Genomic DNA, 17814 nt, shown 5'->3' on the forward strand with positions numbered 1-17814 from the left:
AAGGGTGGGAGATGATATGGGATGATTTCACTGGGGCTCACAGTCCACCAGGGACAGTTTTGGTTTTAGGGCCAAATTCACCATTCTTTGTTGTAAAGCATGAGGTAGGCAATTTACAGCGAAGTTTCTTACACATTCGATTACTGAAACTGCTTCCAGCTGGCCACGGCATCTCCATTAGGAAATAGGCCGCTCTCCAGGAGATGTTTCCACTGATGCCCGGCAGCCAAGTGAGCTCTCCCAGGATCTCGGAGTGGGGTGGGCGCCATTCACTTTCTCCTTGGAGCTAGATTCAATCCATTAAAATAATCCTGAAGGTGGGCTTCTTAAGTCTGTTGATAACTTACAAAAGCACTCAGATAAAATAATTTGTCAGACAAGGGTAGTTCCAGTTTGTTTTTTAGCAGCTTCGGTTAATTTTTCAGATTCTCTTACACTGCAGGGACCGACCCCCTTCTTACCCCCTTCCCCCTAATTTATTTCATAAAACATAATCCAAATACATCATGGGAGATGCACCATAGTTTTTCTTTTCTTTCAAGTAATGCATTCTTGTGTAAACATGTTGTTTATGAAAGAGCCTTTCATGGATGCTTTGTGTTGCGTTTGCACAAGAAAATACATTTGAAAGGAATTCTCCCCAGCCTGGCATGTAATGTTTCATTAGCCCACATAACCTTGTTTATTTGCTTTTTACAATTTTATTTGGGAAAGGAAATCAATTTGCACCCCTGACATGCTGCCAGGTTCCTGTTTATAAGCACACAATAGGCAGCTTGGAGGGGGTAAAAACACAGAGTTTAGGATTTCAGCCTTGAGTGCGACACAATCTGTATATGAAGCCATAGTGGCCGTGAGTTTTCCTGCCGCCACCGCCCTCTGCTTTTTAAGCATTGTTTTAAATCAGAACCTTATCTAGTGTGCACACAGTAATAACTTAACTGTGCTGGGCACTTGAAGTGTAAGGGGAAATGCCAGAGGAAAAGCATCGAACTCTTCTCTCTTTCCTTGTTGCTGTTCTGTTCTGTTGTTCTTTTGTTTTGTTTTTGAGGCGACTTTAAGGATCCTTACAGAACAATTGCAAATATCCTCCTGTCATCAGAGACTCCAACTGACCAGGGCTGAAGCTCAGCGTCCATCGAAGAGAATCCTTTTCCTTTGCTTCAGTCTGCCAGGCCAGTAATGGCCGCCATACAGTCATCAACTTGACTGACTTCTCCCTCCATCCAATGCCTCTCAGCCTTTTTTTCCCCCTAAGATGAAGTCATTTCTTTACGGGTCAAACATATTGAGGTCCAAATATCAGTAAGAAATAAAAGTGTGAGATAGAATCTGTGGTGATATTGTGTTCGCCAGAATATTGTGAGCCCTAATAAACTTATCTGGGGTCAGAGAACAGAACAGCCACTAGATATAGAGGCCAGAAAATGGTGGCACTTATACCTTTAATCCTAGCATTCCAGAGGCAGAGATCCACCTGGATCTCTGTGAGTTCAAAGCCACACTGCAAATAGCCAGGCATGGTGACTCACGCCTTTAATCCCAGGAAGTGATGACAGAAAGCAGAAAGGTATATAAGGCATGAAAACCAGGAACTAGGTCGATTAAGCTTTTAGGCTTTTGAGCAGCAGTTCAGCTGAGAACCATTTGAATGAGGACTCAGAGGCTTCCAGTCTGAGGAAACAGGATCAGCTGAGGAATTGGTGAGGTGAGGGAACTGTGACTTGTTCTGCTTCTCTGATCTTCCAGCATTCACCCCAATACTTGGCTCCGGGTTTGTTTTTATTAATAAGACCTTTTAAGATTCATGCTACATCTGGCGCCCAACATTTGTGGTATGAATTCAAGAAAAAGCTACTTGTCTGTGGCCTTGCAGGCCCCAGCTCAGACCCGAGCTACACGTAGCCAGTTGTGGTGGTGCACGCTGGTAAGATTTGCTGAAGGAGGCGGAGGCAGGAGGATCCCGAGTTTGAGGCTGGCCTAGGAGACTTGCTAAGAAGAAGCTTCGACCAGAGCCCAGGCACAAACGGTGGCATTAGTCAGTGGAGGTAGTGGTTGCTGCTCATTGTGTTGGTAACTGCGGTGATGCTGCTACCTGGGATGAAGGGTTTACTGCTGCTTGTTCAGAGAAGAATTGCCAGGACCATCGTGTTACAAGAAAGCATCGGCAAAGGTCAGTTTGGAAAAGTTTGGAAGACAAATGGTCAGGAGAAATTGCTATGAAGATTTTCTCTTCTAGGGAAGAACATTCATGGTTCTGAGAGACAGACATTTATCAGATTGTGATTGCTCCAAATCACAGAGGAGGCACAAAAAAAAAAAAAAAAAATCTGCAGGGAACCATGACCACGCCTAACAGTAACTTTGAAATCTTCAAAAGGATGATGGGACCCCACAAAGATGATTCCACCTGGACTATGGTAAAGCCGTTAAGCTGATTAACACCATAGAAAGATTGGCTTTGGACTACAAACTGCTCAGGACAATTTCGAGATTGGCTAGCTGAGATGATCCAGATTCACAGACAACTCGAGCAAGGACTTGAGACAAGTCCTACATTTTCCCATTATGCAGAGACTGAACAACAAATGATACAGCTACCTCTCCCAGTACTTGACAATTAACCCCAAAATTTTCTTTTCAGGATCCCCTAAAGATGTCTTTGTTCCAGAAAGCAGGAAGTAATTTTAAGAAAACGACACCCACATTCCCAAGAGGTGGAATGGGAGGTTTTTAATCGTTTGAGCTATGGATATTGTCATTGTTTATGGCAGTTGTTTACAAGTTGTTAATTGTTAATGGTCAAGAAAAAAGCTGAACAAGGAGATTAGATTCAGAGTTTTTGTTTAAAAAAAAAGGAAGAAGAGAATATAGATATGAGGTAGATCATTGAATCTACTCTGAGAAAAAAGATGAAGAAATAGTAGGATAAATGGGTAGATCATTGAATCTACTCTAAAAAGTAAAAGAAGATATAAAAATGACAAAATGTAGATTATTGACTCTATTACGAAAAGAAAAAAGAGAATATGGATATGATAAGAGAAAAAGGTCAATTATTGAATCTACTTTTAAAAAGAAACTACTTGTTTTAAATAGGATAAGTAATGAAAATTTTTTGTCTGAGTTTAGCAAATGTTACTGGACTAGACATTGTTAATATATATAATGGAGTTTTTTGTCTGAATCTGTCTAATGTTAATGGACTAGACATTGTTAATGTAATTCTTGACTGTATATATTGCATATACTTATTGGATATAGTATTTCTTGTATTAGTTATAAGCTTTTTAAATTTTAGACAAAAAAGGGGAAATGTGATATTGTGTTTCCCAAAATATTGTGTGCCCTAATAAATTTATCTGGGGTCAGAGAACAGAACAGCCACTAGATATAGAGGCCAGAAAATGGTGGCACTCACACCTTTAATCCTAGCATTCCAGAGGCAGAGATCCACTTGGATCTCTGTGAGTTCAAGGCCACACTGCAAATAGCCAGGCATGGTGACACATGCCTTTAATCCCAGGAAGTGATGACAGAAAGCAGAAAGGTATATAAGGTGTGAAAACCAGGAACTAGGTCGATTAAGCTTTTAGGCTTTTGAGCAGCAGTTCAGCTGAGAACCATTTGAATGAGGACTCAGAGGCTTCCAGTCTGAGGAAACAGGATCAGCTGAGGAATTGGCGAGGTGAGGAAGCTGTGACTTGTTCTGCTTCTCTGATCTTCCAGCGTTCACCCTAATACCTGGCCTTGGGTTTATTTTTATTAATAAGACTCTTTAAGATTCATGCTACAAGATTCTCACATGAGCTGAACAAATCCATAGTAAGAGTCCAGAGACCCACACTCCAGCCCTGCCTTTGAGTAGATGTGGCCCCTCAGGGCTCCATTTTCCTCACTGCTGAGGCAAAGATCGGATCCAAGGTTCTCTGGGGTACCTTTCCCTCAGCATTTTCATGAAGGAGTCTTGAGCTCTTGTAATACTTTTCTCCCTGTTTTCCCAGTGTGCTCATGAGCCCAGTATGAGATTTACCCATCTGAGGTCCTGTCCCGCTGCCTGGGATAGCTTCTTTTCCTGCCCAGCTTCCTTGGTGTTAGCGACCTGCTTCCTTGGTGTGGGGTTTTTCTGTTCCTTTTCATGTTCCTACATTTCAGCCAAAACCAAGCCATTAAATCCCGCATATTAAAGGTGTTGTGATGTTGCAGCCCAATGCCCCTTTGGCCACAGGACTGTGCCTGGAGGCAAGAGAGCATCCCTTTCCATGTACCCTAGAGCTCACAGATCAGCTGTCAGCCATAGTCTCTCTTGCAAGGCAGCAGGCTTCTCCAGGTTTGTCGGGGACCCTTGATTTAACTGAGCACAGTGTAAGATGTAGGTGTGATCTGTATGTGAGTCCAGCATGCTTGCGTCAGCTGAAGGGGCAAGCAGGCAAGTGTGGCTTTGAGAGGGATCTTTGGACATTTGTCTGTGCTACAGGACACTCTTAACTGGATGTAATTGGATCATGTCACGAAAGGTAAGACAGAAAGAAGTCCATAAGCCCCCCATCCTCCCCATTCTGATTGAGCAGTCCTCCTTCCTCAGTCTCCCCTGGAGTTTCATGTGACTGGTTTGAAGACTCCATGTGCCAGCTTTCTTTCTGGGCATTCCATGCTTCCCCCAGGCTTCTTTCCTATACCTTTGTCAACTGGGGAATTGTGAAAGGATTTTGGAACCAACGGCTCAATGCGCCCAAGAAGACATTTCAGTTTAGGACAGTCTCAGCTCCTGGAAGGGCCTCTTCCTAGGCTAGGAAAGGGAGACTAGATTTTATCTCTAAATATTATTATTCTGTGGAAAAGAGAATGGAGTTGACAGAAACTCAGCTCTCCAGAGATATCATCCCCTGGGGATGCTGCAGAGCTGATTCACAGGCAAAGCTCCTTCAGCAGAGGAAAGATCACTCAGGACCCTCAAGTGCTCTGTGGTTCATTTCTTGCCTGTAGTGTGTGTTTTACTAGCAGATCCAATCTTGAAAATAAATTCTGGTACTCAAATTTTTTTTTGATCCTTTAAACCAATTTAAAATTGCAAAGTTATCTACAAAGGCTTGAAAAACATTTCATAAGGTGACTAGTAAAATATAGGGCTGTCAAATGCATCTGAGAAACCTATTTCTTCATATAAATACCTACAGTTTATCTCTTGTACAGTAACCAGATGAGAATAAACCTGCACCACACACACACACACATACACACACACACACACATACACACACACACACACACACACACAAGCAAGAATGTAAGCACACCCACATATGCATACCTACAGAGAACAGGAACCTAACTTTACTGGAACAACCATGAGCCACTTGATCTAATAATTCACTGAAAGTTCCAGCAATGTAGTCATGGCTCTTATTGGAGTCTCCAACTTTCTTAGCAGGTCTGTTTTAGATGTCTAAGCTTATCTGTTTTTTTGTTTTGTTTTAAGTTTATCAAATAGCCAGTAAGTCCGTCCCATCTTGAAGCTGTCCCCAGGGCACAATGGAATGAAAATGAACTCAGGAGTGACCATGGAGTGTTCCAGTTACAGAAGGCCTGTAGACCAGGAGTCACACCACCAAAACGGGAGGTTGCTGGGGGAGGGTACCTAAATAAAAATCTCTCGTGGCATTAGCACTTTGCTTAGCAAGTCAACCCATAGATCCTGGTTACCTCGCTAGAAAAACGCAGTTCTGAGTCTCCTCCTCCCCTCCTGCCCAGGAATTTTGGCAGAAACAGAGTTGTGCTCAGTCTGGTGATGGTTTTATGGTACATAAACACCAGGTGCCAAATTCTTCCTTCTGTGACTCTGGCATATAAAGCCCTTCTTATGCCAAGCCCGATTGTCTTGCCAGCAGGAATGTCGGCAAATAGGAAGCTGTGGCCTTAGAGCAAGACCTTGTTTGGAGGGTGTGTCCCTGGGTTCAGTGGAGTGATGCTTGTCTAGGCTCCTCTCCGTGGGGTGGGGCTGGGTTACTTGAGCACACCACAGGACAGGAGAGCATCTCAACTCTGCCTTCTATTGTTTCTTTCTGTCCAATCAGGAGTTCTGAATCATGAGTAAATGAAGTAAGTTTATGTTGTTACTATGTGACCTTAAACACTAGGCAATAAAGTTGGATGTCTTAAGTTTTCAGTTATTACAGGTGGGCTGGAGCAGAAAGACAATGTATGTCTGTTTCTCAAGCCAAGGTTTCTTGGTCTTTTGAGTCCCTTGAACAATATACATACATATATATATATATATATATATAGAGAGAGAGAGAGAGAGAGAGAATACTAGTTTTTTTCCTATGTGTAAAATAATGGGCCATTTATTTCCCCCTATTCATTTTATTGATTTTCTTTAGTGAAACAGTATATTACAAATATCTTGTTTGTGAAATAAGGGTAATTCATGTTTACTAAAGGTGTAATTGCATTGGATATTGTTTGATTGTAGAGCCAAGCCTGCTTCCACTCTGCTCTGTGCCCTGAAAGGCTCACAGTATACTGGAACGATGATGCGATGGTGGTATGATGGAGGAAAAGGAGATTTTAGAATACAGGGATGTGACAGCAACAGGAGGCAGGGTATTATATAGGAAAATGAATTTGGGCTTTTAAAGGTGTTTTAAAAGCATGAGATCTGAGGGAGCAAACTCATAGACATTCTTGGTGGGAAAACTAGAATTAGCTGGTGTTTTATATCGTTTTTTTTTTTTTTTTCTTCTTAAGTCTTTCCAGTACAGGAATCAGAAATAGCATGGTGTATTCAGTTTGGAAGATGTGCGTGAGGATGTATGCATGGGAAAGGATGGGCTAGGGGAATCAAAGAAGCAGAGATGTGATTTTCTGTAAGATGTTCAGGAGCCTCATTAGAAGGGACCTCTGGAGCAAGTGCCTGGAAGAGAAGAGAACAGCACAGGCAGAGGCTACCAGTCTGCAGGAACAGTCTAGTCTTGAGGACATTAGGACAAAATGGAATTATAGTAGTCATGGGTGACATCATGCAGGGTTTGGGACATCTTAGCCACACTATGCAAATGGAAGCTACCTCACTGGCTCTCTTCCACTTTTCTGCAGCCCCAAGGATCTGGAAAATCCAAGATACTGCTGGCAGAAATGTTTAAGATCTGCTCTTAGTATTCAGACAGGTGGTCCAAAAGCTTCACTGGGGACTGTTACACCCAGTCCTGACTGGTTTCTCCTATGCTATATGGCAAATTCTGTTTTGCTTGCCATGCTCAAGAAAAAAGTGTTATTTCATTATATTCTTCGTCTGTCATCAAACATGGCAACCCTAACGTCTCACTGACTCTGTCTTGTGTTGCTCAGTTTGGTTTTGTTTGGCTTCCAAGACTGAACAAGTCAGCTAGCATGGCAATTGTGAGGCACCTGTCCTCCAGGAAAGCAGGTGATTTCCAAAATAGAAAAAAGGCTGCTGAGTCCAGATGGGTCACTAGACCAGCACCTCAGCAGCTCCGTTCCCCAGTACCAAACAATTTACAAAGCAAGGCTATTCACAGAGAGTCACTTGACGGGTCCTACCAGCCCGAGATGAAGTATCAGCAACTCATTCTCTATTGTCTCAGAGGAGGAAGCCTTGGAGCACATTTCTTTGCCACTGAGGCAAGTGTGTCTAGTTTGTGGTCAGGTCATCCTGTTGCCAAATTCTCAAAAAAGCAGATACCCAACCAGAGCTCCAGACAAGGTGGTCTTCCAGCAATTTTTGTAGTAGGCCAAAATTTTCTGGCTTCTTAAGCCAGGAAAGAATAGGAACTGAGGAAGAGGGGCCAGGGCAAAGGGAAGCAAAGGTGTGACTCATCTCAGGTCAGTGATATCCCATGCGGCTTCCAAGAGAATGTGACGGTTATGTTTCTGCTATAAAGTTTGCGATTCTCGTTGACAAGCTGGAGAGATGCCCTCCTCAGCATCCTTGTGGTTTTTGAGACATGCTCTTATTTTTCAGTAAGTTGACAAAGTTCTGGTTAGGAAGGAAGGGAGATTTACATAGTAATTCCCAGAACTAGCCATTCACCTCTTATCCCACCACCAAGTTATTGGCAACTGCTGTACACTGTCCTTTAGGCTCCGTTCCCCCTGTGGAACACGGCCCTTTTGTCCTCCCTAAGCCATGAAGGTGTGAGAGCCTGCCAAGGCCAGTGCCAGCATCTGCTTGCTTTCCCCACACCTTCATGTTTCTGATCCTTGCCCTTGGATTTCCTGGTATGTGTTCGCTTCGGTTGGTGGCTCTGGTTGAAGCTGATGACATGGGGCCTTGGAGAAGTCTGCTGAACACCATGTTGGCTGCATGTGCTGGGACCTTAGGAAGATCAAATCTAGTGCTTGTCACCTCTTTCTATTGGGATCTCAGCCTTAAAGGACAATGTGCACAACTTAAGCAATAGGAAGCTGTGCCTTTGTATTTCTGTAGCATGATCTCAGACGCTGTAACTCATCTGTCAATCTGGGCAACAGATCATTCATTCTGTGCCAGTCACAGAAATAGGTGGCAGCAAGGGAAGCAAATGAGATGGGCATTTTCCTGGTCTTCCTGGGAGTCATAGCACCAAATGAGATGAGCACTTTTCTGGTTTTTCTGGGAGTCATAACACCAAATGAGATGGGCACTTTCCTGGTCTTCCTGGGAGTCATAGCACCAAATGAGATGGACACTTTCGTGGTCTTCCTGGGAGTCATAGCACCAAATGCATCATGTAAATTGTGCTTCAAAGGTACCTTAGACAAGGAGAGACATTGGAAAAGTGACATCCAAGGTAAACCTGAAAGAGAGAGAGAGGAGGGGAGTCATGCTGAGAATAAGGGGGCATCAGAAGAGGGGGCAGAAAGGTTGAGGCTAGATGCTGTGTGTTAGGAAAGCTGATGGAGTAAAACTCTCTCCCAAGCATTAATGTGCCTTACCTTTATGTTCAAAGGACCATCCTCATTTTGTATGTGAGAAAATGCTGTTGATTAGTTTCCAAACAGTGTGTGACTAGGCACAGAGGGGCTCTGAGCATGCTCAGGCCATAGTGTGGAGACAACAGTCATCACAGGTAGGTCTTATGGTGGATAGATGAGTGAGGCTTGAGTGGAGGGTTTGAACAGGCAATGGGAAGATATAAAGTCTTTTTTTGTGTTTTTTTTTTTTGTTTTTTTTGTTTTTTGTTTTTTGTTTTTCGAGACAGAGCTTCTCTATGTAGCTTTGTGCCTTTCCTGGAACTCATTTGGTAGCCCAAGCTGGCCTCGAACTCACAGAGATCCGCCTGGCTCTGCCTCCCGAGTGCTGAGATTAAAGGCGTGCACCACCACCACCCGGCAGATATAAAGTCTTAAAGACAAGGCTAGGAATAGACTTTTAATAGAATTCTGAGCTGCAGGCTTTGGGATTGGGAGGAGTACCAGGAAAGTGCGAGGTTATGTCAGTTCATTGTATGGTGGGATCTCCAGAGGTCTGGGAGGGACCAAAGGATGACAAACTGGAATGATAGTATAAAGCTGGAGGAGCAGACAGGGAGACACAGCCCTCCAGAACTAGCAGTAAAATATGGCAAAAAAAAAAAAAAGTCTGTTGGAATCATAAAAACAAAATTGCCAAACTGGAGGCATTCAGTGCGATCATGTACTTAGTGGTTGGTGGCTTGTGACCAGGCCTGTTGACTAGCCTGCTGTCCATCAAAAGGTAGACCGTCAGCCATCCATGATGCATCTTGGTTTCTGTTGTATGTGTGCCTATGTTAGATATTCCTCGGACCAAGTGTTTGTCATCTGCTCCTTCTCAGCACTCCCCACCCCTCCCCCACACCCTGTGAGCTACTGGCAGCAGTGAGGGGGCTTGATTCCTTTTTCTTTTCATTTCTACAACACTAACTGCACTTTTTTGTAGACTTACTCAACAAACATGTTAGGTCAGACCCCACCCTTGTCATCAAAGCATTCAAAACAGAAGCGAACAAGATGGTCTTAAAAATAAGTAACACTGCCATTGTGGTCCCAACACTTTGATAGAAGGATGCTGGGACTAAGGGGGAGAGCATCTTAGTAGTAAAGGATGCGGCAGAGCTGCTGTTATCATTGGTAACTATGGTGATAAACCTAATGGTACTTACAATGAGGGCTATAAGGATACTGAATGTAGCCAACAAGGCATTAAGTACTGTACTTACATTCCCTAACTTTATCCTTACAAAAACTTTATAGGGAAAGGCTGTTCCCATTTCACAAATGAGAAATTTGAAGCACACAGAAACTACATCTGTGCCTAAGAACATGCAACACTCACTGAATAACTTGTCTATGTGGCATGGCTATTGAGTACACACCATGAATACAGGCACTGACTTTTCTTAGAACAGGGTTCTCTCTTGAAGTGTGAGGAGGGCAGGGCAGGAGTGCCGAGCGAGAAATAAAGCAGATACCAAGAAAGGGGCCTAAGACTCCGCAGAGGAGGAAACACCATCCGAATCTGGAGGAATGGACTGACTACAGAGGAACTACTATAGGCAAAGGTGAACTGGAGCCCGACTGTTAGGAAGCATTGAGCTCTGTGTGTGTGTGTGTGTGTGTGTGTGTGTGTGTGATGGGGAGGAGATGGGGGGTAGGCAGCTGGATAATATTACAAAGGTTGGTTGGGGGCATTTTGTGAACATTTTGAAGGCCTATGTAGAAAGTAGTAGATAGCCTACTGAAGTCATTTCCATGGAATGAACAACTGTCTGGAAGATTCTGAGAACTGAAGAATCCCATCAGTGAGTAGTGCCATCAGATTGTTTTTGGTGGCTTGAGCCTGTTTTTTCTAATGCCCCAGTGGCTCCAGGAACAGCCACTGACATTGGCTCAGTTCTAATTCTACAGCATGAGTACAGTAGAGAGGATTTTTTTCTTTTAACCTATGGGAATTAGTTCAGTTTATATTACTAATAAAACCACAGAATGGATAAGTGATATCTTAGGGGAACAGGTTCATCTTTGGCTCAGCATTCTGGGTGTCTGTGGTCAAGGTTGTATCTTCTTGTCAATAGGGTCCTGAGAAGGATCCCATGGCCAGAGACAGACATGCATGAGCCTACAGCCTCTGATTTCTTTCCTTATTAAACCACTAGGATTTAACCACAAGTCCCCATCCTGCATACCTTATGGAGTTACCTTGTGAGTCATTGTGAAAGGCTCACCTCTAAATATCATAGTAGGATTAAATCCTGCCTTCTTATTCCCTCACAATGGGAATGAAATTCCAGCACATGAACCCTTGGGGGCACACACATCATATCCAAGTCACAGCACCACATGACTATATTAAATGGAGACAGTGGAGATAATGAAGGAGGTGAGGACAGACACATGGACCATTCTAGGTAGGTGAATCTGTAACGGAAAGGGTGGGACCTTTGAGAGACACCTGGAAACTTTCTCACAGTCAAGGGTGGCACCTGAGAAGAAGTTTATTGTCTGGGGTATTTTACTAGGGTATTAAATGAGTAGCTATAAACTGCACCCAGGAAGGGCTCAGGTACTCCACCCCAGCATTAGGGCAAATGACAGAGATCTGGGGATTGGAGGAGAGTGTGACCATTTGGAGTGCTGTTCTGGATTATACAGACTCCAGGCCGTAAAGGGCCCTGAGGGAACTGTCTACTTTGGGTTTTGGATGAGGAGCCAAGGCCACAGAGGGTTACATCAGCCATGCGCAAGCCTTTCTCCCCCACCTGCTGTAGTACCTTCCCCCAATCCAGGGGGGGCTCGTTCTGCAAGCATATTCCTCAGACAAGGACACTGGTCTTTGAGATGAATTAATGGTGTCACCCCCAGCACTTCCAGGTATGAAGGTGTCGGTGAAGACATGGATCTGAATGACTGGTGTGACACACAGCCTGTGATTCTTGGGACACAAAGCAGCATTACTGACCACCCTCTATGATGCTCATGTAAAGAGCACTGACACTCTTCATGTTTTGCCGCGACCTTTTCCAAAAGGAAATGCTCTCACTACAAGACAATGGTAACAGCACAGCTTCCTGCTTGTGAACTCATTTCTAGATCTGCACACTTGGATCTAAGCCATTCTCCTCAGTCTCTCTGTGCCTCACTTTCCCCATCTACAAAATGGGGCTGCTTACATTATCCACCTCTGTTCTTTTTTCAAGACAGGGTTTCTCTGTTTTTGGGTGCTTGTACTGGATCTCGATCTGTAGACCAGGCTGGCCTTGAACTCACAGAGATTCGCCTGGTTCTGCTGGGATTAAAGACGAGTGCCACCGCCACCCAGCCATTATCCACCTCTTATCTGAGAGTCAGCTTTGAATGGATTTTCTGACTTATGGTATTGTTGCATAAGTGTTGGCCATTATTAAAATGATTTCTACTCTTATTAGTCATGGGATGAGCCACGAGAAGGTGCCTTCCCCCTCTGAGCTGCATGTTACTTTACTACAAGGAAAGCGACACGTATTTGCTATCACTCGTTGTGCTGGGATAGCTCTGTCTCACATGCTCCTGGCTGCAAGCCCATCATTCGATGGTTATCTCTGTTGTAAACTGAGGATGGTAGGGTTCAGAGAACAAAAACAGCATGCCCAAGTGATACAGAGCTGGTGTGGACATGACCCGATGTCCAGCCGATTCCATGCTCATGTTTCCCCCGGTACCCTGCCCCTCTTAAAATTCCCCAGAAGCAAACTCAGAGAGTACAGCTTCTACTTGCTGCTCCAGGCCGGAGTTTTCATAGAACCCTGTACTTTACTCTCCTGTCTCCCTCCTGAAGAAGTTACGAGGTGTGCTTTCTCCACCTGTGTTGTGCACCCTGCTTTATCTGACTCCATTAAGGAGAGTGCTAGACACACACACACACACACACACACACACACTGAGAGAGAGAGAGAGAGAGAGAGAGAGAGAGAGAGAGAGAGAGAGAGAGAGAGAGAGAGAGAGCGCTATGGAGAGAAAGGCACCAGCCTGTGTGGACTCTGGTGTCTTTCCCACTTTGTGACTCTTCTAATTCTTCACTCTACCCCCATCTGCAGATCAGCTTACCCTCCTAGCAAGACTGCCACCAAGTATTGCCATAGCTACTGAGAGTACCAAAGAAAAACTTATGACCCACTAGCATCTTCCCTATACCTCCTGAAGAAGTCTAGTACCATCCAGAGGGATAGAACTGTTGTTATTCTGTGAATGTCTTAGGCATCTTTTGGATGCAGTTCATGGACATTTAGCCCTGGGAGGTTCTGGAAGTCTTCATAACTTCCCCGGGCATCATTAAAATGCAGACAACTCCAAGATTGCACAACTTGGCTTGTAAATGCGCATCAGGATGACCCTGGATCTTTATGAAGAAACTTGTAAAGTCTCCACACCTGGGCAGTTAGATAGAATGTAGATTTGAAGATAACATTTTAGAACCTTGTGGGAATCTTCCTTGGTTGGACTGTGCGTGCTAAGCTTTACTTTTCAGTTGTGGTCCACTTCCCTTCATCCTTCATTACCACACCCTGAAATTATAGTTCTTTTTTTAAGAACACGGATGTCCATTCTTGTACACTAAGTTGTTTTTTTGCATATTGTACTCCAAGTCCATGCATGCAGAAAGTCAATTATCACTCTACCTCAAGCTCACTGGCTATGCAATCAAAACTTATTATTCCCCTGATTCTCACCCCATTCACACCCTGCATGCCTCAGAACAGCAATGACTCGAAAACAAAGCATTTCAGGGCAAAAAGGAAGAAGATGTCAAGGACAAGCTGAGAGTGTTAGCCAAAGAGGAAGAAAGCTAGGTCAAGACTGTTTCATAGTCCATGGAGCTTCTAGCCGATGGCTGGGAGATAGCATCTTTGCTAGATCCCTTCCATCTGTGGTGATTTTCGGAAGGTCCACTTCCACAAAAGCTTATGGTTACAGAGGAAAAAAAAACCAGTTTGTAAGCCAATGAATCACAGCCCCAAAAGTCTGTTTTGGATGTTTAGTGACTCATAAGATGTAGCAAGAGACTTGTGGAGTGCCAAAGCTGGAGAAATGATAGACCCGAGCGGTCCTGGGATACCCTACCCCTGTCTAATGTTGAGGGTATTGAGCATGAGGTTGCTGAGTGATTTATCTAGGTTACATGGCTATTGGGCATCAATGGGGGAGATTGGGATAGGAGAAGCCTACTAACTCTCAAACCAGTACAACTTCAAAAGTAGTATATGTACCTGATCATCTAAAATGTGTCAACCCAAGTATGACCCATGTAAATGAAGGTGCTTTAGCCATGAGAGAGATCTGGAAGTCATCCTGTGCTATCTCCCTCCTGATACAAGAATCCTGTTGTGAACATCCCTAACCATGGATGATGGCCATTCATCGTGGCTTACTCCAGACCTAAGGAGCTGAGTATTTTATGGAATATTATATTTTGTCTTGGATATCTCTACATACTAATAAACTAATTCTAATAGAAGGTTAACTCTATAGTTTTGAAGCATTGACCCATAAGACTGAGGGTATCCAGAGGTCAGTGGCTTCATAGGTGATGGTGACTTTTGCTTGCTTTCTCTTCTTAAAATGAAAGCAATGATGTCCACCTGGTAGGATCACCATAACAACTAAAGATGTGGTTTATAAAATATTTACCATAGTGCCTGCTTCAACGTAGATACTCAAGTTGTGGTTGTAATTGACTTCTTAGCGTCATGATTTCGTGCTCTGAAATGATGCCCTCTAGAGAGACAGACTGTGTCTAATCCTGCAAATATTTGAAGGCATGTAGTGTGACCCTCTAGGTCTTCCCTCTTCAGACTAAATATTCCCTGGTCCCTCCGCCGTTCTCCCTGCGATGCATTTGGAGTGCATTCATTACTCTCATTCCCTCCTATTTGTCAATTTTCCTCTTAAAAATGTGGTGGCCAAATGTGGTCAGGCTAACGTACCCTACTGTGGAATAATTACTTCCCCGATCAGGACATTTCACTTCTAAAACAACCTAGATTTATGTTAGCATTTTTGGAAGCCAGATCACACAGTTGGCTCAAGGAAAACCTGATTCTGCTTTCCAGAACATTAGCTGTGTCTCCCAACTTTGTGTCAACTGCAGATTTGACAAGCACAATTTTTATATCTTCATCCAAACTGTTGATAAAGATGTCGAACACGAAAAGGCCAAAGGCCGAACTTCAGTGCACACATCTGATCTCTGTCTGTATACTGACATCCATCCAATGTCATCTGTTTGGTGACATGGTTTCTCCAGCTTCAAATCTCCCCACCTGCACAATCAAAAATAACTCAGCAAGATAATACGCTCCTTGTGTTTTTGAAATTGGATGTTGAATTTATCTGGATGTAAAATGCTATTCTTTTATCAATAAAGACAAGTTTTGAATCCATAATTGGGACAATGTGAACTCAGAAAATAATTTCATGTTTGAATTCCTATGTAATGCTTAAAGAAAACAGTCACCTTCTCTAAATGTGGAATGGGAATGCTTTTGCCAGATTGTTGATTTTCCCAAAATGTTTTAAAATCACTCTCTGGGTCTAGGGAAAGAAGGCTAGAGAGCACGCAGACTTTATGTGTGTATGTTGGGAAATTGTGAAAGGATGAAAATATAATTCAGGAGTCATCTTGTAGAGACCTCAGAGATAACGGGACGTTTTACAATGGTTGCCGGGGGAAGGATATAAGACTAGATGATAATTATTTTCTCTTTAATGATTCTTAGAAAAGATCTTGAGCTTTGGCATCTTGGGGTGAAGCTTTTTTTCTCTAACTTGACATGCATGCTCTGCTCTCACAAAAGCCAACCAAGTTCCTTGTTGAGGAGCCTGAGCCTAATCTTCCTTGATTTGTCCGTAAACATGAAGAAGGTTGTTGGTCATTACAGCAAAGTGGTCACTTGGGATGCTTTGAGCATGCTTCCAAGATTTCCCTTTCAAGCTTTCTTCTTGGTTCTCATCTCCTTTAATTCTTTAGCCCAGACTTGAACAAATTCCTTTAAGTCTAAAACTCTACTGCTCTCAGCATGCTTTCAGGTTCCAAGGTGAGCAGATGAGATGTTAGCATTTCAAAAGTTGACCAGGCCATAAAGGTGTGAGGCTCACCAATCTGAATACCTAGAAACGCTGTCCTGTGGGTCACTAGGCACTCACCTGTGCTGTGGTAATGGAGTCACAGTGGAGAGTAAAATCAGATTTAGTTTCTACTCTGACAGCGATTACAAATGAGGGCAGAAATGGCCAATAATCATAAAATTAAGCACAGCTGTAATCTTATAAAAATCCCTCTAAAGGAAACAGTTCCCATCACTAGGGAAGTAGGGAAGACTTCCCATGGAATGACCAGTGTGAGAGCTGAAGGTGAAGTCCTGGCAAGACCACTGGTGTCAAAAAGAAAAACAAACCAAACCAAAATAAAACGAAAATCCATGTTACAAGGTGTGGTACTGACATGGAGGAAGATCAGAATATGGGCAGGAGAATTCCAGAAAGGTGGGAGGAGGCCCCAAGAACTAGAGTGTTGACAGCATTAGATCAACTGCTTGGTAGGAAGGGTCCCCTAGCAGTGGAGAGGTCACAGACAGTGCTGTTGGTGGATTTCAAAGCAAAGAAGCCTTGCAATGATTTCGAGTGGGGATGCATATTGCACTGTGTGCAGTGTGACTGAATATACATTTTGAAGAGCTCTCGGTGCGGTGATAGGGAAAGGAGGAGGGAGAAGAGCCAGGAGTGAAGAAAGTCAGAAGTCTCCCACTCCAGGACAGGAAACGACAGTGGTTAGGTATAGGCTGCTGGAAGAAGGCCTGGGAATATAGGAAGAGGAGGGGTGCTTGGGGTAAATTGGTAGAATTTGAAACTGTATGTAGGCATGACAGAAAAGAGGTGTCCTGGGAGCCAGGCAGTGGTGGCACACGCCTTTAATCCCAGCACTCGGGAGGCAGATCTTTGTGAGTTCAAGGCCAGCCTGGTCTATAGAGTGAGATCCAGGACAGGCACCAAAACTACACAGAGAAACCCTGTCTTGAAAGACCAAAACAAACAAACAAACAACAACAACAACACCACCCCCAAAATGGAGGTGTCCTGAGTAACTCAAAAAGACTTCATACTTTTCTATTCTCCTCTGTGTGTGTAATGATAGGGTTCTAGACGTCAACTTGTACAGCTTTAGTGATACCCAATAGAAACAGCACAATAAAACAATTATGAAAACTAGAGTGGGAATTCTTCTAGGCTTTGGACCTATTGTTGAAATATTTGTGATTATTAGCAATATGGGAAACTTTTGAGTGTCACTGAAGAGCTAAACAACACAAGAGATCACCCACACAGTGTTCTGCAGCTGGGAACATAAGGGTATTAAGGTTCACTTTTGAGAAAATGAACACATGATCTTCATTTCCATCATTATTTTAGTGATTCGTGAAATCTTTAGATCCTATAAAGGAAAAGATAGCGAACTCCTGCCTTCATGGCCCGCAACTCTAGACACCATTTCTTTCCTTTCCCCTTTGCCCAGCTACAGTGTTTTCCCGTGCCAGGAAAACCTTCCAGTGTATAAAAGGGGCCTTTGGGGTCCTGTGATGACACAGTCAGCTCTCAGTCTGAGCCAGGTGCCCGTTTTCCATCTGGACTCTTTACAAATTGTGTGGTTAGGGCTCAGAAATCAGAAACCTGGGAAAGGTGCCATGTGATGGGTGCAACCACCCCCAGTGCCTTACATGTTATCACCATCATTTAACACATAGTGCAGGAAATCCTGCTCCTTGCAGAAGAAATTCAAAGGGCCACTTCACAGCCTCCTGGGTAACATCGATTTTTTCCCCCTTG

General features: G+C 43.6%; 1 protein-coding gene across 1 annotated transcript in view; it reads left to right on the forward strand.

Annotated features, from left to right (window-relative positions):
* The window catches only part of Creb5 (cAMP responsive element binding protein 5), a 293736-nt gene that overhangs the window by 59695 nt on the left and 216227 nt on the right, over positions 1–17814 (forward strand). The window lies entirely within an intron of this gene.

This window comes from Peromyscus eremicus, chromosome 3, assembly GCF_949786415.1.
Source record: "Peromyscus eremicus chromosome 3, PerEre_H2_v1, whole genome shotgun sequence".
Classification (NCBI taxonomy): Eukaryota; Metazoa; Chordata; class Mammalia; order Rodentia; family Cricetidae; genus Peromyscus; species Peromyscus eremicus.